At 40.1% G+C, this 22008-nt stretch overlaps 1 protein-coding gene across 8 annotated transcripts in view; it reads right to left on the reverse strand.

Annotated features, from left to right (window-relative positions):
* chid1 (chitinase domain containing 1) overlaps positions 1-22008 on the reverse strand; it is a 386345-nt gene that overhangs the window by 140128 nt on the left and 224209 nt on the right. The window contains exon 12 of one of the 8 annotated variants that reach the window (XR_004765361.1): positions 14438-14491. The exons of the other annotated variants lie outside the window; for them this stretch is intronic. The gene's annotated coding sequence lies outside the window, so the exon portion shown is untranslated. The remainder of the gene's footprint in view (positions 1-14437; positions 14492-22008) is intronic. 8 annotated transcript variants of the gene reach the window in all.

Raw genomic sequence — 22008 nt, forward strand, 5'->3', positions numbered from 1 at the left:
ATGAATAAAAAATGTTTGTTATAAAAGTAACGTTATGTACATACTCATTCATTGTCTAACATTAGGCTAACTTAAGCCGTCTTTACACTGCCAAGCCGGGTTAAAATGCTGTAGCAGACCTGGGGTAGAATTAGTGATGATCAATTTCCACAGACGTTCTTTATCCACCTTTTCTCCAGCTTGACATCTTTACACAGAAATCAAACCCAGCTCTGCTCCACCTATTCCCCGGGGCTAATTCTCTGTGTAAAGACGGCTTTATTCCGTTCATTATAATATATTAATGAACTTGATGGCAATGTGACGGTAACGTTAAGGCCAGTTCAGATCAATGATTTGCAACGAGACAAAATGGTTTTAGAATGTTGTAGAGAAAATTGTAGCGGTGTGTTAGTTGCAGAGCGTCTGAAGCCGTTGTCTGGGGTCTCAATAGACCCACCTTGTCAAATCGCCAAGTGCAGTTTTAGAACGTTTACAATCAGACGTTGTGTAATTTTGCGAGTTGCATCCAGTCTTGTTGCGAATCATTGATCTGAACTGGCCTTTAGTTGAATTCGAGAGATGGTTTGTGAGGTCGGTAGCGGTCGGTAGCGTTAGCTAGCATTTTTTTTTATTGTTAGCTGACATTAGATTATGTTAATTACATTATCTAGCTAGCTAATGCAACGTTACCTGATGAGAGATGGCTACTGTGCGCAAGATTATCTAAACTAATGTTGCCTTTCTTGACATGGTCCAGTGCAAATAGCTATGTAATTTAGTAACGTTACATTGTCATCAAATGTAGTACGAAATCTACATCAACAAATAATATGAACTCTCATGTTACATAAAAACTTTTTAGGGTTCCATAACCCCCCGCCCCCCACTTTCTCTGTTATTGTAACGCTAGCAGACACCGGAAAAAAACAGTACCGCACTCACACACAAGTGAGTTGAAGAGCGAGCCTGTTGCGTTAGCTCCGCCTACCCTCTCTGGCGGACCAACCACTGATGGGTGACGGAAAACGCGTCACTAACTGTGCGCTGCTTGTGATTTTTCCCGGGAATGTTGCCACAGACACTCAGTTCATAATACTTGGTAATACTGCAAATGCAAGGGCTTTCATCAGTGCTCAATAGGCTCAATCACCATTGTGTTACCTCATTCGGACTTTACCTCATAGTGATTTAACAGATTTAGTTAGTTCATTAGTTTTATTTAATTTTTTTTCGGTCTTAACAACAATTTTACCATACATTTATGACATTTATTTAAATGAAAATCTTCGAGATTATTACTTTAATCTAAAAAATGTGGTGCCCTTCAATAGTATGGTAACGAGAGAGTTTCCCTGCGGGATTGAAATGTTCTCCAGTTCTTTGTCATGTGTTCGTATTATATGAATTATAAATAAATTTATAATTTAATAAATAAAAATACCCTTTAAATACAACTTACTATTAAGAAGTATTAGGAATGTAATCCATTTCTGAAGGCATTTTATTATTTTAATAGAATGACTTCATCAATGTTCAAGTTATAACAGATAATACCAGTTGTAAACAAAGGGGGTGTTTATAAGGGAATCAATGATGAAGTATAAGACTATATAATTCAATTCAATTTTATTGTCATTGTACATTGCACAGGTACAAGTACAATGAAAAGTGAGCTTGTAATCTCCCAAGTACAGTGGAAAGGTAATAAGAGGTAGTAGTGCCAAAACAACATATTAACAGTAAACAATATGAGGTAATATAACTCCCTCAGTAGTGCAAAAGAGCAGGTGGTGCAGTAGGCAGTGAAACACTATGGAACAATAATAATAACAATAATACCTCAGATTTATATAGTGCTTTTCTGAGTACTCAAAGTCGCTTTACATGGGGGGGGGAAAAAAACAAAAAACAGCAGGGGTATGCAATAAATATAAATGTATAAGAGGTATATAAGGGTATATAATATGAATAATAAATATATAAAGGTATGAATATATAAATTAGAGGCCGACCGATGCCAGATTTTTGGGTCCGATGCCGATCCCGATTTTGGAGAGTCCTAGCCCACCGATTACTGATGTTTTGACCGATATTTTGTCAAAAAGTGCAACATTTTCAAATCAATTTGAAAAACTTATATTTTATTAAAGTTTCTATATTTAAGAACATTTAACTTATAAGCAAACAAATAAAAATAAAAATAACCACACAAAGATAAAAAGTAAAAGATGATATTAAATTAAATATATATATTAACACCATCTTTAAGTGTGTGAAATCTATAAAAAAATAATTTTAAAAAGTCAGTTTTCCAGTTTCAAACATGTATTTTTATGAATATTATTATTATTGTTGTTGGTGTTATTAATTTGTTATTATTTGTTAGTATCTATTCTCAGTACATTAATTATATTTTCTTATTTTATTCCTACTACATGATCTCAAAGAGTAAGACTATCTAGCGAGCTTCCCTGTCCATAAGAATTTGGTGGTGAAAATAACTACAATGCGCTCAGACGCGTGACTAGATGACACACTCGCTCGCAATAACGCATTTGCTATTGACACAGCCTCATTATTTCTTATATATTCTCAGTAAGTTAAATTAATTATATTTTCTAATTTTATTTCTACTACATGATCTCAAAGAGTGAGACATTATCTAGCGGAGCTAAAGAGTGAATCAAGTGTCAGAATGCCGCTGCCCGACTCATCTACAACCTCCCCAAATTCTCCCACGTCACTCCTCTGCTGCGATCACTTCACTGGCTACCGGTCGCTGCCAGGATCCGATTCAAAGCCCTGACCCTTGCCTACCCCATCTACTTGCAGGACATGACTCAATTCTATGTGCCTGCTCGACCGCTCCGCTCTGCGGCAGCAGGGCGTCTTGCAACCCCTCCCACCCGCCCAAAGGGATCACAGAGCTTCTCCACCCTAGCTCCCCAGTGGTGGAACGAACTCCCCGTCCCTCTCCGAACCTCCCCCTCACTATCCATCTTCCGCCGTGGCCTGAAGACTCATCTCTTCAGACTATACCTAGAATAACCACCACCACGCTGTGTATATATATATTAAAAAAAAAAAAAAAAAAACCCTTTTTCCTGTCACTTGTTACATGTTGCCCCATCCCTGCACTTCTTGGTAAATTGTATTTGTCCTAATACTCTAGCTTATTCTTCTGCCTAGTTTGGCTTTGCAGATGTTAGACCAGGATAGTGTTCTTTGTTCTCGGCTAGAAATAGCTTTACAAAATAAGTAATTGTACCTTACTGAACCCGTGTTCAGCAGTTGTCTACGATCATGAAAATGCACTTTTTGTACGTCGCTTTGGATAAAAGCGTTTGCTAAATGAATGTAATGTAATGTAATGTAAAAGTGTAACGTTAGATGAAATTAAATTGACTGGATGAAATACGTGAAAAAAACTACAATGCGCTTTCGTGCAGGTTACCCGCGCTAACTGTTGGTTGATTCACTTCTCCAACAGCAATCCTTCTCTCATGTTATCACGACAAAGCTAGATAACATGGCTTAAAATGATCCATGTTATAAGTGTTTTATCTGCGTTTTTACTCTCTGGTTACCTTGCTACGATGACGCGTGACTAGATGGCACACTCGCTTGCAATAACGCGTTGGCTATTGACACAGCATCATATAGTAGCTAATATCATTATCTCAGATAAAAAAACAAATGTGTGATGCATTCAGTCACCATTTTATTTTGGCTGGTTATTTATTTGAGAGTACAGCGATGTCCTTTGGAAATGTAGATCCTACGCTGCTTATGTGCTCACTGCCACTTCATAAAGGCTTGCTAGCCAGCTAGCTTGCTAAAGTGAACCAAATATGTTAGCTAGCTCGCTCGCTTGATAATGAGGATTGATAAACATAGTGGTCGTATAAACGCATTTAATTAAAAACTTTCACTAAATATACATACCTTTATTGTGGCAATCAAATCTGTGCAGACAAGTCTTGCAGTGGAGAATATACAAGTGATAAACGTCTTATTAGAGAAGTAGCGCGTCAGCTGCTGCAGTTCACACTCGTATTAGAGCTCCCTCTACTGGATAATTCTAGTAAATAGCAACTACAACATTCGAACAGACAAGTATAGATAAATAATCATTGTTTTTTTGTTTATTATACTTATTAAAATATCGGGACACATCGGCGGCATAACTGCCGACCCCGATGTCGTCAAAAAAGTCAAATAATGGCCGATATATCGGCCAAACCGATATATCGGTCAGGCTCTAATATAATTATATATGGAGCTATAAATCAGTGTATGTATATACACTATATATGTATTAAAAATATGGAGGTATACACCGATCGGCCACAACATTAAAACCACCTGCATTTTTCTGCTTTTTCTGATTTAATATTTTATTTTCTCTGTTGTAATCAAACAATTCACACATTCAAAACTCTTTGCATTTAAATGTATCTCTCATGCCCCTTTTCCACCAAGGCATTTCGAGGGCCGGTTCGGAGCTGGTGCCTAATCGCGAACCAGTTCTTCCGTTTTCGACAGCAAAAGAACTGGCTCTCGGCCAGGAAAACTGGTTCCAAAGCGGCACCAACTCTTGGCTGGTCTATAACCAAGAACCGCTTACGTCAGGGGCTGGGGGCGGCATTATCGTGACCAACCAAGACCAACTAAAACTTTGTGACCGCCAGGTAGAGTGAGACCACCTTCGTTCGATAGACAGGAAAACGTAAACTGATTTGCAACTATATATGAAATAGGCAAAATATCGGTAACAACCTGTACCTAGTTATGTAGGAAAAAATGTTCTTGTTATCCTCCAGTGGTTATTTTTTTAGTATTTTCACGATTTTTTTCTGTGCCCGCAAATAAGTCAGAGGTGGTCCAGCGCTAGCTTTTGGTTGCTAAGTGTATCGACCTCCCCATGTAAATGAATGGAACTTTACATAAATTTGCTAGCATACAGTTTCCTGTCTTTCGTATTTAAGGTTAATATGAGAAAGGGTGGTCGCTATCAGCACGTCTAGGAATCCGTACATATTCACTGTTGTAACCCAAGTCGTAGGACACAAAATAGCCGTTAGGAAAGCAGTTTGAAATTATGAAGCAACGTCTGCGCCATTAGATTTAATGGGTCGCGATGAGATAATTCCGAGCATGTTGCTTGTGTTAAAGTTGATATAGTAAACAATAACCCCTCCAGTTCTTCGTGATTCGGAATTTTCGGAATTTAACACAACTTCAACAAAATGCCACATTTTTCCCGACGCTGCATAATTCGTAAAACGGTGAATTATGCAGCATTGGGGAAAATGTGGCATTTTGATGTTTAATTCAGAAAATTCCGAATCGCGAAAAACTGGAGGGACTAAATAAGGCTGCAATAAATATAACTACATTTTAATAGGTAATGTTGTTGCTGGTAAAGCAGAGACGTATACAGACGTATACAGTGACGTAATGACGTGGCTCTCTAACCCGTGGAAAAGCAAACCGGTTCTTAGAAGGTTCTGTAGGATATGCAGTGTTTAGATTTTGGCCTTAGAGAGGGAATCAGTGAATAAGAATGTTTCCTGGCCTCCCCGTCACAAGCATCAAAGCAAATGTGATTGGGGCAATATAAAATCCACTACTAAGATACCCTAATCTAGGCAGACAATCTATGGGTCTCACCCCCTCCGAAGAGACAAACCAGATGACACAGGACACCATATCGGGGGTCGGAGACCCTACATACCTAACATTTCCCTTTCCCATGTCCTCTTTAAGTTTGAATGCAATCTTTAGGTAGGCCAGTCCTTGCCATAAATTAGTCTGACCCCCCTTCCCTTCTCTCCTAAACCTTAACCTGGCATCACCCAATCGGGGCAAACATCCTAAAGCCATGCTGGGTAAGGTATTTAAGATGGCCACAGGAAAAGGTTTTTGTGTGGCGTTGGTGTCAGAGCCTTGAAGAAGAAGTCTTCCTCTTTTTATTTTGGTGGTGGTTCCTTGGTTGTGTGCATTTAGCTGGTTTCCTTATACTTGCGCTTATACTGGAAGTGGGTGATACTTTGGCAAGGTCTGGCTGATCCATTTCTCTGTCTCTCTCTTTTATCCGTATCTCTCTCTCTATTTCCTGGTATTTCTAGGTTAGTTGTTTAATGTTTTTCTGTATGTCTTCTGTTGTGTAATTTAGAAGTAGAGTGCCTGCATTCAATAAAGAATGTATATTTTCAATTCATCAAGGGTCCAAGGTATCAAATGAGCCTCAAACCACTGTGCTGCTGCCAGATTTGCAATAGATACTACAAGGAGAAACAATGCTTGTAGTATCTACTGCATATCTGGCAGCAGCACTGATCAAATGGGATCAAAAGGTACAGAAATTAATGTTTAGGGCTGGGAGTCTGTGGTCATTGTGGTTATTTGTGTAGGAAACACTGAAAAGTGCCAAACTCTTGATGCTGTACAGGTATGGGGCAAGCTGCCAGGCCAAGGCGTAACTTGGTGGGATGGCATACCTGCCACCCCTATAGCCTGTTATAAATTACCTCTGTTCTACCCTACACATTGTAAATGCCTGTTGATAATATTATTTGTTTGTGCTGCTGTGAATGATTTGATAAATGTCTTTTCCAATGGGATTTCCCCCATTTCCCTATATCAAAGCAATTCTAATGTGGTTATTTTGTCATATTTTGAAGTTGTATTAACCATGCCACGCTATGGAGCGTTAAGGCAGTGTGATATTGTCTGCCTACTGTGTGTGTTTTTCATCATCCACAGGTTTCTTTTTATGGGTCGGGTGGGTCGTGTGCTCCATGTAGGCAGTAGTGATTAATACAGCAGTCAAAAGCCACAGCTGTGTTTATTATTTTCGAAAGTGGATATTATTTTCGGAAACATGTTCAAAAATAGGTTTTGAGACAGGTTACTAGGCTGATTTCAATGTTTTTCAGGTGAGAGAAAAGGAACAAAATGAACACTTTTAAAATTTTGTTATAACCAGCTCAGGAACGTAATGTTGCGGGCAGAACAAAAGAACAAACTTCATAATTCTGATTCTGCTTGGAATGAATGGATAGAAAGAAAATCTCTTTGCAAGCCCTGGTGGTGAGCAAGTAAATGAAAGTCTTCTTATGTAGGCATAGGTCTATTGGGATGGCAGGTATGCCATCCCGCCAAGTTACGCCTTTCACAAACAACTTCACACGTCCGTACAACAAAGCCCTAAATTTAAGGGATTTTGCTTTTTCTCCTTATTTTTTCCTGCCAGATTACGTCATCTTAATGCTGCAAGCCCACAAACAATACGTGTCCCCATTGGATATTTACCTACACCAGCCAGTCCTTCACAAACACCAACCAATCAAAATGTCACATATACATGCAAAATCAACTTATATCTTTTTGGCCAAGAAAATTTCCAGTCAACGTACCTAGTAAGTTTGTGGCTCACTGGTAAAAATGCAGACTTGGGACCACTGAGCCTCTGGATCAAATCCCACCTGAGACTCCCCCGAATTTCTCTTTTCTTACGCTTGTTTTCTCACACACATTTGTCAATTACTTTTCAACTATTGCTTTTGCAACTGCATAATTCTTCTGGATCCTTCTGCACCAAATCGTGCTGGTCTTTCACCGAACGTTTACAGTGTATTATTCAGTTAACCGGCTACATTTGCTTTCAATGTGAACGTTTTCTAGCCAGCTACAATATAGCCAGGCCTCATGGAATACAACCAGACCTGAGTCTGCCTTCTTTAAAACCACAAGCACATTTCTCCAATAAATGTCACCCCTTGGATAGCTACTTCCTCGGTGGCTCACTGCTAATGTTCTTGCCGAATCGCAAGGTCGGAGTCTCGAATCCTCCCTTGGCCTCACACAAATATTTACTTTACTGTACTAACATTTACTTTATTTAATATTTATTGTACACTTATTTTCTAACTAATAATTGTCTATTGCTTTTAAACTATTGCTTTTGCAGTTCTCAGAATAACTGAATCTTCAATGCATATGTTCAGCTAAGGTCACGCACAGCCAACTGTATGCATTTCATGACAGCACATTTCTCGATTTTCTTAAACAGTTACAACAGCTGACCACTGTGGCGTTTCTATACTAACTGCTTTACTTGGCTACTCTACCTAAGGAAGACAGCAAAGAGGAGTCCTACCTACAGCTAAGCGTATCCAAATGCCTGATAAACCTCATAAACACAAAGGGTCGATCTCAGAAGAAATAACTGAAAATGGAGCAGGACAGAAGGGGACACACGTTGCGACCTCAGCAGCTCTAATTGAAGGACTTTGCTGTTATTTTTCTGAATAAAAGCTCATTGGATGGCCATCACATCAGTACATACACTGGGGGGATTTCTATTACGTTTCTCATGGTACCAGCCTCTTATACTTCCGCCACCCCGACGTTTGTCACAGCCATTGGCTTTAAAAAAGAGAAAGTGCTAAACGCCACACATTCATCAGACTGTACACATTCACAAAATGATAACTGTTAACCACAACCGTTTCTATAAGGGTTACTTCGCATTTCTACACCCAGTTCCAATGCTCTACTCATCACGAATTACGTGATAAACTTCGCCCCCCCCAAAATCTCATTCTGCCTCTCAATCACACCAATCTACATATGGGAATGGCTACGATGTATACGTGTTTGCATGTATACACATACTTCTCATAGTCTAAATTTATATGCATGACTGTTATCACTTTCTCAGAACTAACACTTTGCAGAAAGACATTTTCAACATACAAAAATGCCCAGTTACTCACACATACAAAGAAGTCATTAACACTTGCAAAATCTAGGCATACCATTACAAGTCCTGATATCAAAATTATGCCAAGTTACAATAAACAATATGGGTTACCTTAGCTAACACAAATGAAACCAATCAAATCATACGCCCTGAAACAGGAAAGGGCATTCCCCAAACTTGCCACAAAGCTGGAAGCAATTCAATATCACTGCATCACTCACTCAAGATTTCATTTCACTGAAACTAAGGGGCCTAGCCCAAATCATGAAAAACAGCCCCAGACCAGTTGGACGGGTAGCCTTCTCCTGGCATTTGCCAAATCCAGATTCATCCGTGAGACTGCCAGGTAGTGAAGCGTCAATCATCACCCTAGAGAATGCATTTCCACTGCTCCTGAGTCAAATAGTGGTGTGCTTTACACCACACCTGCCTACAGTGGGGTGCAAAAATTTGGGCACCCCTGGTTTAAATGTCTGTTACGATTAAACTCTAAGTGATCAAAAGCAAACCTGAACTCTAAATGGTACAACATTAAACATGAGACTCTGCAAAATTTAAAGCAACATAGATTTTTATTTTTATTTTTTACTGTTTTTAAATGATAAAAAAAGGAAAAGGACGCTGTGCAAAAGTTTGGGAACCCTTTTGGATTATCCTTAGTTACTTTTTAAAAAGATAATTACCCAGACCCAGGTGATTTACTCATTAGGGCTTCAGTGAGTCAGGTGAATATAATCCCAGGGCTGAACTGTTTATTCTGAAGTAACTCCATGCCTTCTAATTAGAGCCCGACCGATATATCGGCCATTATTTGACTTTTTTGACGACATCGGGATCGGCAGTTATGCCGCCGATGTGTCCCGATATTTTAAACAAAAGTTTAAAAAAAAAAAAGTATAATAAACAAAAAAACAATGATTATTTATCTGTACTTGTCTGTTCGAATGTTGTAGTTGCTATTTACTAGAATTATCCAGTAGAGGGAGCTCTAATACAAGTGTGAACTGCAGCAGCTGACGCGCTACTTCTCTAATAAGACGTTTGTCACTCGTATATTCTCCACTGCAAGACTTGTCTGCACAGATTTGATTGCCGCAATAAAGGTATGTATATTTAGTGAAAGTTTTTTAATTAAATGCGTTTATACGACCACTATGTTTATCAATCCTCATTATCAAGCGAGCGAGCTAGCTAACATATTTGGTTCACTTTAGCAAGCTAGCTGGCTAGCAAGCCTTTATGAAGTGGCAGTGAGCACATAAGCAGCGTAGGATCTACATTTCCAGAGGACATCGCTGTACTCTCAAATAAATAACCAGCCAAAATAAAATGGTGACTGAATGCATCACACATTTGTTTTTTATCTGAGATAATGATATTAGCTACTATATGATGCTGTGTCAATAGCCAACGCGTTATTGCAAGCGAGTGTGTCATCTAGTCACGCGTCATCGTAGCAAGCTAACCAGACAGTAAAAACGCAGATAAAACACTTATAACATGGATCATTTTAAGCCATGTTATCTAGCTTTGTCGTGATAACATGAGAGAAGGATTGCTGTTGGAGAAGTGAATCAACCAACAGTTAGCGCGGGTAACCTGCACGAAAGCACATTGTAGTTTTTTTCACGTATTTCATCCAGTCAATTTAATTTCATCTACTCGTTACACTTGATTCACTCTTTGGCTCCGCTAGATAATGTCTTACTCTTTGAGATCATGTAGTAGAAATAAAATAATAAAATATAATTCATTTAACTTACTGAGAATATATAATAAGAAATAATGAGGCTGTGTCAATAGCTAATGCGTTATTGCGAGCGAGTGTGTCATCTTGTCACGCGTCAGAGCGCATTGTAGTTATTTTCACCACCGAATTCTTACGGACAGGGAAGCTCGCTAGATAGTCTTGCTCTTTGAGATCACGCAGTAGGAATAAAATAAGAAAATATAATTAATTTACTGAGAATAGATACTAAGAAATAATAACAAATTAATAACACCAACAACAATAATAATAATATTCATAAAAATACATGTTTGAAACTGTAAAACTGACTTTTTAAAATTAATTTTTTATAGATGGCTGGAAAAGAAAGGAGTAAAAGTATAAGTTTTTCAAATTGATTTGAAAATGTTGCACTTTTTGACAAAATATCGGTCAAAACATCGGTAATCGGTGGGCTACGACTCTCCAAAATCAGGATCGGCATCGGCCCCAAAAATCTGGCATCGGTCAGGCTCTACTTCTAATGTATCGACTGCGGTGGCTGTTCTGTCTGGTGTTAAAAACCATGGGTTTCTCTAAACAGTTGTCCAAGGATGTCAGAATCAAGATAGTTCACTTTCACCAACAAGGAGAAGGCTATAAAAAAAACTCTCTCAACATTTCAAACTACCTATTTCTACTGTTAGAAACATTACCAGAAAATGGAAGATAGATGGAGCAGTTGAAGTCAAGGCAAGGTCTGGAAGACCAAGAAAATTTCAGATAGAATGGCCTGAAACCTGGTGTGAAATACTCAGCGCAACCCACACATCACTGCAAAGAACTGCAAACAAAAGTAGCACACACAGGTCTAGTTGTTCATAGAACAACAATACAACATACTTTAAACAGCAAAGACCTAGATGGAAGAGTTTCCAGAAAGAAGCCTTTCCTATGACCTCAACACAAGATTAAGCGTCTGAAGTATGCAAAAGAAAACCCTGAGAAGCCTGAAGCCTTTTGGAAGAATGTGCTTTGGACTGATGAAACTAAAATGGAACTTTTTAGCCACAACCAAAGAAGGTATGTTTGGAGAAAAAAGGGTGAAGCATTTGTGGAGAAGAACAACTGTTAAGCATGGAGGTGGATCCATTATGCTTTGGGGTTACATTACATTACAGGCATTTGGCAGACGCTCTTATCCAGAGCGACGTACAACAAAGTGTATAACCATAACCAGGAACAAGTATGACGAAACCCCTAGAGAGAAGTACCGGTCCAAGTACAGGGAACAACCGCATAGTTCAACTTGGACCCTGGTGGTTAAACTGATTAACACTAACAACGAGAGCGGCAACAACGCAATCTATGGAAAAATAAAAATAAATAAAAAATACAAGTAGTCGTTAAGACTGGCGCATCAACAAAGTCACCTATTAAACAGCTGCCTAGTTACACCCCTAAGTTTAGTCATTTACAGGGGGGGGAAGGGAGGGATGGGGAGAGGTGCAGCCTGAAGAGGTGGGTCTTCAGTCGTCGTTTGAAATGGGTCACAGTCTCAGCTGTTCTGACCTCCACAGGGAGGTCATTCCACCATCGTGGGGCCAGAACAGACAGGAGACGTGTTCTGGAAGTGCAGGTGCGAAGAGGGGGAGGTGCTAGGCGTCCTGAGGTAGCAGAACGGAGGGATCTGGCTGGCATGTTGGGTTTGAAAATCTTGTGAAGGTATGCTGGGGCTGATCCCTTGACTGCCTGGTATGCTAGAACCAATGTTTTGAATTTGATGCGAGCTATAACTGGCAGCCAGTGGAGGGTAGTGAGCAGGGGAGTTACGTGGGAGTGTCTGGGGAGGTTGAAGACCAGACGAGCCGCAGCATTCTGGATGAGCTGCAGGGGTCTGGTGGCAGATGCCGGTAGTCCAGCCAGAAGAGAGTTGCAGTAGTCCAGGCGGGATAGAACCATTGCTTGGACCAGGAGCTGGGTTGAGTAGGTGGTGAGAAAGGGGCGGATTCTGCGGATGTTGTATAGGAAAAATCTGCATGCCCGGGTTACTGCTGCAATGTTGTTGGAGAGGGACAGCCTGTTGTCCATCATCACTCCGAGATTCTTGGCGCAGGGTGATGATGTCACTACGGTGTCCCCTAAGGAAATGGAAAAGTCGAGGAGGGGAGAGGATAGAGCAGGAATAAAGATTAGCTCCGTCTTTCCCGGGTTGAGCTTCAGGTGGTGATTGTCCATCCAGCTCTGTATGTCCCTCAGGCAAGCGGAGATGCGGGCGGGGACCTGTGTGTCCGATGGGGAGAAGGAGAGAAAGAGTTGCGTGTCGTCGGCATAGGAATGATAGGACAAGCCATGGGCAGATATTACAGGGCCAAGGGATCTGGTGTACATGGAGAAGAGAAGGGGACCAAGGACTGAGCCCTGGGGAACTCCGGTGGTGAGGGGACGGGGTGGTGATACCTTACCCGCCCAGGCAACCTGGAAGGAGCGGTCAGAGAGGTAAGACTCAATCCAGTCAAGGACTGTGCCGCAGATCCCTGTCGCTAAGAATCAGGACAGAGGAGAGGGAGGCTGCTCGTGCGGCATGGAGTGACTCACTGACCGAGAGAAGTGCAGTCTCGGTCGAGTGGCCAGGCCTGAAGCCAGACTGGTGGGGATCAAGCAGGTTGTTGTGAGAGAAGAAAGCAGAGAGTTGGTTAGATGCGGCACGTTCAAGTGTTTTGGATAGGAAAGGGAGGAGAGATACCGGGCGGTAGTTCTGAATGACTGAAGGATCTAGTGTGAAATGCCTGAAATGTGAAACAGTTGGATGACCCTTCGCTCAAAACCTTGCTTCAGCTCTCTTGACACCGTCTGGTAAGTGCATGAAACCATCATCCATCGAAACCATGTTAAAGGTGACAACCCGATCTGCTTCTTACAAAAAATGCTTCCTCGATGGCTTCCTTAGTGCATAGGACATTGAAATTGAACATGCTCATATGGACGGAGTGTGGCGCAGTGGGTAAGGAACTGGGCTTGTAACCGAAAGGTCGCAGGTTCGATTCCCGAGTAAGGACACTGCCGTTGTACCCTTGAGCAAGGTACTTAACCTGCATTGCTTCAGTATATATCCAGCTGTATAAATGGATACAATGTAAAGTGCTATGTAAAAAAGTTGTGTAAGTCGCTCTGGATAAGAGCGTCTGCTAAATGCCTGTAATGTAATGTAATGGATTTACAACTCTAGCGCAAAAAATTCAGACACCCCTGAACACAGTTTTAAGGTTCTGAGATATCGTGATCGGCAGACCATTTTACATGGAGCCAGAGAAGCAAGGAAGGGTCTTCCCATCCAGGACGAGAGAAGCTTGAGGTTTTATGCTAATGACAGCGCAGATATTTTGCAGGGAAGACAGGCCTTTGCAACCATTCAGAATGACTCGCAGGCGAATGGCATGTCATCTTTTCTCATTTACCCAGCTATCTTGTGGGTGTCGCACAGGGGTGAGCAACTGTAATTTCCTTCTATGGAAGAGGCAGAGGAATTTCTCAAGCACGGTTTGAAGACATCGGCCACCAGCACCCGGAGAATGCTGTCATACCCAGTGGTGGACAAAGTACACAATCACATTACTTGAGTCAAAGTATAGATACCCCTGGTCAAATATTACTCCACTACAAGTGAAAGTTGTTCAGTCAAATTTTTACTTGAGTTAAAGTACTGGAGTACTTGCTTTTAAAAATACTTAAGTATTCAAAAGTACATTTTCTTTTTAATGCCAACGCATTGTTGTATTGTTTCTACGATGCATTTACAGAAGCTCATTTACAGATGCATTTTACTGTTATTAGATAGCAACACATGATAGCTAGCATTGCCTCAAATGTGAAACAGTTATATGACCCTTCGCTCAAATTCCATAAAATTTCATCTGACCAAGCTCAGACAACTTCATAATTAGCAAACGGGCTACCGTTAGCTAACGTTTACATACCTTGACATCAGGGGTTAAATTGGGATTTGGGAGGTGGGTGGACCCTGAGATCCGCTGGGAGGTGGGTGAAAAAAGGTACAAACCAATGAATGTCTCAGCTCAAAATAGTTGTATCTTTAATGTATTGTGCATATAGTTGTAATTAAGGAAAACAATGTTTTAAAAAGAATGTATACTATTGATGCAAGCTTTTACAAAAAATATTTAAAGTTTACTGAGTGTCATTAATGCTAAGAATTTTTTTACCCACAAAAATAATTTGTCATCCTCCTCTTTTGTCCTCCCTTTCTTCCTCCTTTATCCATCTTTCTTAAACTGTTGAATTGAAACAAAATAAAACCAGCGGCAACTGTTGAGCTGAAAATTGGTGATGCGCAAAACTTTCCTTTAAACTAATCATTGATCTCAAACTGTTTTAATTAATTTTCAGTGATTAACAAGCATGAAAATGATCTGAAGCAATTGGAAAGGGACACACAACTTCTTTGCATTGTGTTAGGGAGATTAAATGAGAAATGCGATTTAGAAAAATCCGTTTTAATCACTAAGCAGTGGCGGAATCTTCCCCTGATTATTCTTGAGTATCAATGCAATTAATGCACAAAATAGGCTACTCAATAGCAATACTATCATATAGCCAGCTCTCCCCAAATAGGCAGTTTTAGCGAGTAGCCTAGGCCTTATAGCCTACATTTATTTTCATTTGCAGTACGAAATTGTGCACATTTTTAATCAACATTATTTGTGGATACATGTACTTCTTTCTTCTTTCACTCAAATTCATGGCAAATATCTGCAATGCGTAGATTAGTAAACAAAACTGAAGTGTAGGTTTTGTTGTTGCTGGTTATTCTGAAAGCTAACATGGTAGATAACAGACTGGTGTATCTTGTTTGTTAAGTGTAGACTACTTGGTGATTAAAACTGATTTTTAACGGATAAATTGAATTTACGATTTAATCCCCCTAACACGGTATGAAGACGCTGTGTGTTAGGCTACTTGCCATTTGATTAGTCCGATCGTTGGCACGCTTGATAATAAAGGAAAAATGACTAATGATTAGTTTAAAGGAAAGTTTTGCGCCCCACCAATTTTCACCTGTCGCCGCTGTAAACGATATGTATGTGGGAAATATTCAATCCTAGCTTAGCTGTTGACCAGCAACCTGCTGATTTTGCTCAAGCAGTCTAAGTTGCCGTTAATAATAGCCGGCGTTCGTGGGGGCTGTTTACTCATCTCTCTTTAAAATGTTGCATAGATGAAATTACATGTTAATGAAATTACCTACTGTGTCCGCTTCCAAACAATCAAGACAATCAACGATATTTTGCTTTCTGTGCCTGTCTATGTAAATGACTGTTCCTCCTGAGTTTTGTTTTTCTTCTGATTTTTGATTGGTTGAGCGAGTAACTGGCTAGAGGGAACACATGGACTGGAGCATACGAACAATAGACTGGATTGTCATAGTTATTTGTAAAACTGCCAGCCAAAATTATTTATTTATTTACCAAAGGTGGGTGGACGCCGTCCACCCGCGTCCACCCCCAATTTAACCCCTGCTCGACATGCTTTTTCAGTTTGGACGGCGAGTTTTTGAATGCAGCGATGTAGTTTGTGCACGGTAAGCAAAGCAAACATTTAAAATAATATGAATCTTTTTGAATTTCACAGATCTCAAACATGGACTTGAGATATGGCCAAGGTGGCGAAGAATCATCCCTATCTTCTGCCGTCACCATCATTACAGCCGCCAAGTTCAAATTGAACTGTTCAATCACTGGTGCAACAAGCAAGCACTTTGAACTTGACCGACAGCATAGTAGGAGTAGGCTACTGTGATTGGTTTGTCTCCTGTGAGGAACACAGCGTGTGGCCAATCGCATTTTAGAAAAGAAAAAAAACAAAGATTCAACTGCTGACTTCAATGCTATGCTTCAAAGTAACGAGTAACGACAACATTCATAGAAATGTAGTGGAGTCAAAAGTACAATATTTATCTTTCAAATGTAGTGGAGTAAAAGTCATAAGTTTCCAAAAAAAATAAATACTCAAATAAAGTACAGATACTCGAAAAATGTACTTAAGTACTGTACTCAAGTAAATGTACTTCGTTACTGTCCACCCCTGGTCATACCCACCGACCGAAGTGAGCAAAGATGCCTGAATTAGGTTGCTTGCTAATGTTGGTACCATGGACTACACAAAGACACTCCAAAAACTACAATACCCTTAAGCCTTCTTACAAAGGTGATGCAGTTAACCACGCCTCCTAACGCAAATTTCAAATCTACAGTAAGCCAATACTGTAAAACAGGAATGACGAAATCCCATGTAAAAATGAGGATTCGCCATTGTCTCACTCTCTCTGGTGGCATTACAGCTAACAACACCTAAGGAGAAGAAGTTGTCATGGTTCTGTGTTTCTGTCTGTTTTTCCTTGTTGGGCCACCAGATGGCGGCACTTCTGTTTTGTGTCCTGCTCATTCCCCTGTTAATTGTATTATTGCTTTCAATTATTTTATTATTGTTTCTGATTGTGTCTCGTTCCCACCCTGTCCTGGTTTGATTGTTAATTGTGCCCTCCTGTGTTTTGTTGGTTTTGAGTCTATTTAAGTCCTTTGTCTCCCTGACTCGGGTGCTGGTTCCTTGTGTTTCTGACTTTGTTTCTGCCTGCCTTTCATTTGCGTTTTATGTGTGTTTCTGCCTGCCTTTCATTTGCGTTATATGTGTGTTTCTGCCTGCTTGTGTTTGTTTCTGACTTGTATGTATCTGCTTGCCTGTGTTTGTGTTTTTGACTGTGTTTCCACCTGTGTATTTCTGCCTGTTCGTTCCTACCTGGTTTCTGTCCTGCCCGTGTTCTGCTCTGTGTGTGTTTTGAATTTTGAGTTTTCTGTTTTTGTGTTTTTTGGAAGTGCCCTGCGTGGCCTTTTGGTTTGCCTGGTTTTTTTGTTCCCTGTAGTGTAAGTAAAGTCCTTGTTAATTTTCCATTTTTGAGTTTATGTTTTTTTTTACTCTGTGTTTGGGTCCTACCTACCCGAACCGTGACAGAAGTCTGCAGATTTTGAATGGAATATTACCCTTTTGCATACACAACTCTTGATCACAGTTGTAGCATTAGGATTTAGTTATCCATTTGTTTCATCATTTAGTTAACTTGCAATTCCCAACATCATGTTGGAGGTCGTTATTTTCTGGTAACTGCACTGTGCTCCAAGTGAGGAACCCTGGAGCACATCCTCAGCTGCTGCACAAAGGCACTTAGAGAGGGACGCTACCGATGGAGTCATGATCAGGTCCTGAAGACCATCGCTGAAGCCATCAGCGCAGGAGTTGAGTGGGCGAAGTGGTCCCGGCACTCCAAGCAGGCCATCGCCTTTGTCTGGGGAGTAGCCAAAACCCGCCAAAAGAACATCTGCAGGCATCCTGACCTCTGCAATGGACTGGCAGCTGTTGGTGGACCTTGAACGGCAGCTGAAGTTCCCCAACCATATTGCAGGCACCACCCTGCGACCAGACATTGTCCTTGTGTCTGAGTCTACCAAGCAAGCTGTGCTGCTGGAGCTGACAGTCCCATGGGAAGATCGCTTGGAAGAGGCCGTTGAAAGGAAGCTCTCCAAGTACGCAGGACTGGTCAGCAACTGTCAGCAGGCTGGATGGAGAGCGAGGTGTCTCCCAGTGTAGGTTGGATGCAGGGGATTCGCAGCCCATTTTAGCCAGAGTCTTCAGCAATTTGGGGATCGAGGGAGAAAGGAAGAGGAGAGCCATCTGCAGTACCACCGATGTGGCAGAGAGGGCTTCAAGATGGCTGTGGCTCAAAAGAGGAGAGCCATGGAGTCATAAGTAGCTGGCCATCTGGACACAAGCTGGGGTCTGATCAGCCCTGGCTGGGTCACCTGGTGTATGATGTTGAAAGACCTGAAACACCTGATGATTCCAGGAACATCACTGAAGATGTGTCCAGAGGCATCAGTAGACGTATGTACACAGCTTGAAATGGCGTACTGAGAACGACCGGATATTCTCAGTACAGAGGATATAGCGTGTTGGTCTCTGTTGGGCTACCAAAAATAGAAACGAGCAACCAAAAATGACCCCGCGACGATATGGCTTTGAATACACCGCAAATCACACATTTTTTTAAAAAGTACAAAACTAAACGTGGTTAAAAAGTAAACTAACGACATCATATAAATATAACAGTTTGGTACGAGTAAAACTGTCATATATTAAAAGTGTCAATTTGCATGTATAATATCAATCTATAAGTTCTATTGTGTAATCTTGTTTGTTCCTTTCATCCTTAAGAATGTTTTTTCAAATATACTAATTCAGTGTTCAAGAACTTAATTGCTCTCAATTACTAGTAGTGATTGTTACATGAATGTTCAGCTTCTACATTCTAATGATATATAAACAGTAATCAATCAATACTGTCTGCTTGTTTATAAAAGGGTTTATTTACATTGTTTACAATAGTACTGATTCAGAACATTGCTAAACAGAAAACCACAAATCTGGTTTCCAGCTTTTTATCCACTTATGAACATTCTTTATTTTGAAACACAACAGATAGCATCTGTTATGCCATCTTTAAAACCATGCCATAGCAGTCTAAAATGTTTTACAAATTATCATGATAATGACAACAACAATAATACCTTAAAAGAGGAGTAACAAAATGAAAGACTAGATTAAATTGATGGCATCTCTCATGACATCTGACTGGCATCTGTTATACAGTGATACAGCAGTCTAAAATTATTTGCAAATGAAAAAATGCTACTATGACTATTTAATGAAATAATCAAGAATGTTGATTTGGGATAGACTTGCCATAGATGTGTAAGCACAAATAGGGGTGTTCTGATCTGTTAAAGCAGCTCAGACATGTACAAAAAGGTAAAAATGGCCATTTGGTTAGCAGGCACCTTATTGGTACATTTTGTTCTGGAATATGGGTACAAAGCAGGTGCTTGAAAAACTATTATAATTGTAAATGTCCAGCTTGTACCTCGCATGTTTCATGCTGTAAAGGAAACTATTTTGGCTTTGTTAATTAACTGTTATTGACTTTAACTTTGGAACTACAAATTTAACTTTACAAAGGACCACATTTTCACAAATTTTCCAAAAACTAGTAGCCCTGAGGTGCAGATGCAACACACAAAAACAAAAAGGAGTGGTACAGAAGTGCAAAACACGAAAAACAAAAATGAGCAGCCCTGAGGTGCAGATGCAACATACAAAAACAAAAAGGAACAGCCCTGAGGTGCAAATGTTTTGCACTTCTGGACCACTCCTTTTTGTTTTTGTATGTTGCATCTGCACTGAACAAGAAATTAAAGCACACAATTGTAGGGTAACGTGATTTACGAGTAGCTCCGCTTGGAACACAATGATCATTTGCAAAGAAGGCCAAATATATTATGCACCGGGTAATCAGAAATGATTATTTCCATGGTAGTAAACCGAGTGAGCTTTTGGCCCTGTAGTTAAAGAAGTCTGAATCCTGTGCCTCCATTAACGTTATTCGCTCACCAACAAAAGGTCTTGTGTCTGAACCAGACAAAATAAATTCAACATTTCAGTCCTTTTTTCAAGACTTGTATATGTCTAATTTTTGTATAGATAGGCAAAAGTGTAAGGAATTTTAGATCTCAAAAAGGCTGTACAATATTCAATCAGTTGAGTTATGAAAGCCTATCTCTCAAGAAGAGCTAAATTCTGCTTTGAAAGGATCTAAAAAGGGAAAAGCACTGGGACCATATGGCATACCACCAGTTACTGCTACCTTTTTTTTTTTTAGATATCTTAGGTCCAATTTTACTAGCGGCTATACGATTGGGGATTGAAAAAGGCACATTCGCATTTAAATGTTGCTTCAATCTCTTTACTACCTAAAAAAGGGAAGGATCATTCTGAGTGTTCAAATTGTCATGCAATATCATTAATACATTCTGATATTAAACTATATGCACAAGTTCTTGCCCTGTGCCTGGGAAAATATATGGATAAATTGTTCCATTCAGATCAGTCCGGTTTTATGATGAAAAACGAATAATATTCAGAGATTGGTACACGTTATATATCCGGTACAGGAGCTGGATGATCCATGTGCAATTCTACCATTGGACGCAGAAAAAGCATTTGACTGGCTAGAACCGGAATATTTGTGGATTGCACTGGAAAAATTTGATAAATATGATTTGCGTTATGTACCCCAACCCATCTGCTATGGTTATTACAAATGGTTTACATTCTAATCCCTTTACCATTCATAGACAGACACGTCAAGGCTGCCCATTGTCACCAATGCTTTTTATATTGTAGCTTGAGCCACTAGCTCAGAATTTTTTACAGAACTCAATACTTACACCTATGCAAATTAAATAAACATCACATGCTGTGTCCTTATATGCTGATGAAATTCTTTTATATATGTTGGACATTACGTCCCTTCTGCTCTTTGCTGCTGAACTGAAGAGACATGCACAAGGCACTCTAAGAGCATGGGGCCAAAAGAAAGCTAAGGCCTGCTTGTAAAACAAGCGGAGAGACGCGCCAGCTCTTTCGGGTTATAGCCACGACCAGCATTTATAACTCAAAGTAAACATGTAAGCTATACTGCAAATAAGCTAAAGACACGGATTCATCAAGGGATCAATTTGTTTACTAACTTTACACTTGCTGTCGTTCTCCAACATAGCTACAAGTTAAGTGCGTGTAGTTCATGTTTTTTCCTACAACGGATAGCAAAGTAACTTCCAGCTCCATGATGAAAGCGAACCAAGATGAGGACCGGCTTTTCTACTAACAGCGCAACAGATTCAGAGCAGACGCCCAAGTCAGAGTTTCCTTGGACAAGCCAGCACCATACGGTACCATCTGCGCTCTCGCAGTAAGACTGACAAACATCCAGGCATCAACTAGCTTAGGAAACTTCTGTTTGTTCTTTGTCTTCAAGGAATTGTGTTATTGATTGTATGATCTTGTGTTTAGATTATATCACGTCTCTTGTTAAGTAGCTACAGCCGCCTAGCCCGCATATATATAGCTAACATATATCTATTGCTAACATTAGCTTACAGTCTGCCTTCCTTTTAAGGATCTGTGCATTTGATCTCTCATGCACTAACATATACCCATTTGATATATGGTCTTGTATATTTAGAATTCAAAGGTACACTGAAATGAGCTACATGTAGCTAACTTCAGTAGCCTTTTATTCACGCCATTCCTCTGATTTCCAGGCCAGGTTTAGCAGCAAATGCTAAAATCAGAATCAGAAGTTCGCTCCAACAGAGGAGCCTTTGTTCCCTGCCCCACGTGTGCAGGTGAACACATACAACTAGACACACATGCGGAACAGTCTAGTCCCCCTTTCATTTCATTTTCTATTTTGACTTTAATGATTTTAGTTTTGATGTTTGTTGTTTGTTTAACAAATTCTATTTTATTAAACCATCGGTCTGATCATTATTTGGATAAATGCTTGAGCCTACCACCTCAAAGAACTTGCGCATATATACTTGGCTATTGTTTTAATATTTAGTATTGAAATTCATAATCA

Source organism: Anguilla anguilla, chromosome 5 (assembly GCF_013347855.1).
Source record: "Anguilla anguilla isolate fAngAng1 chromosome 5, fAngAng1.pri, whole genome shotgun sequence".
Classification (NCBI taxonomy): domain Eukaryota; kingdom Metazoa; phylum Chordata; class Actinopteri; order Anguilliformes; family Anguillidae; genus Anguilla; species Anguilla anguilla.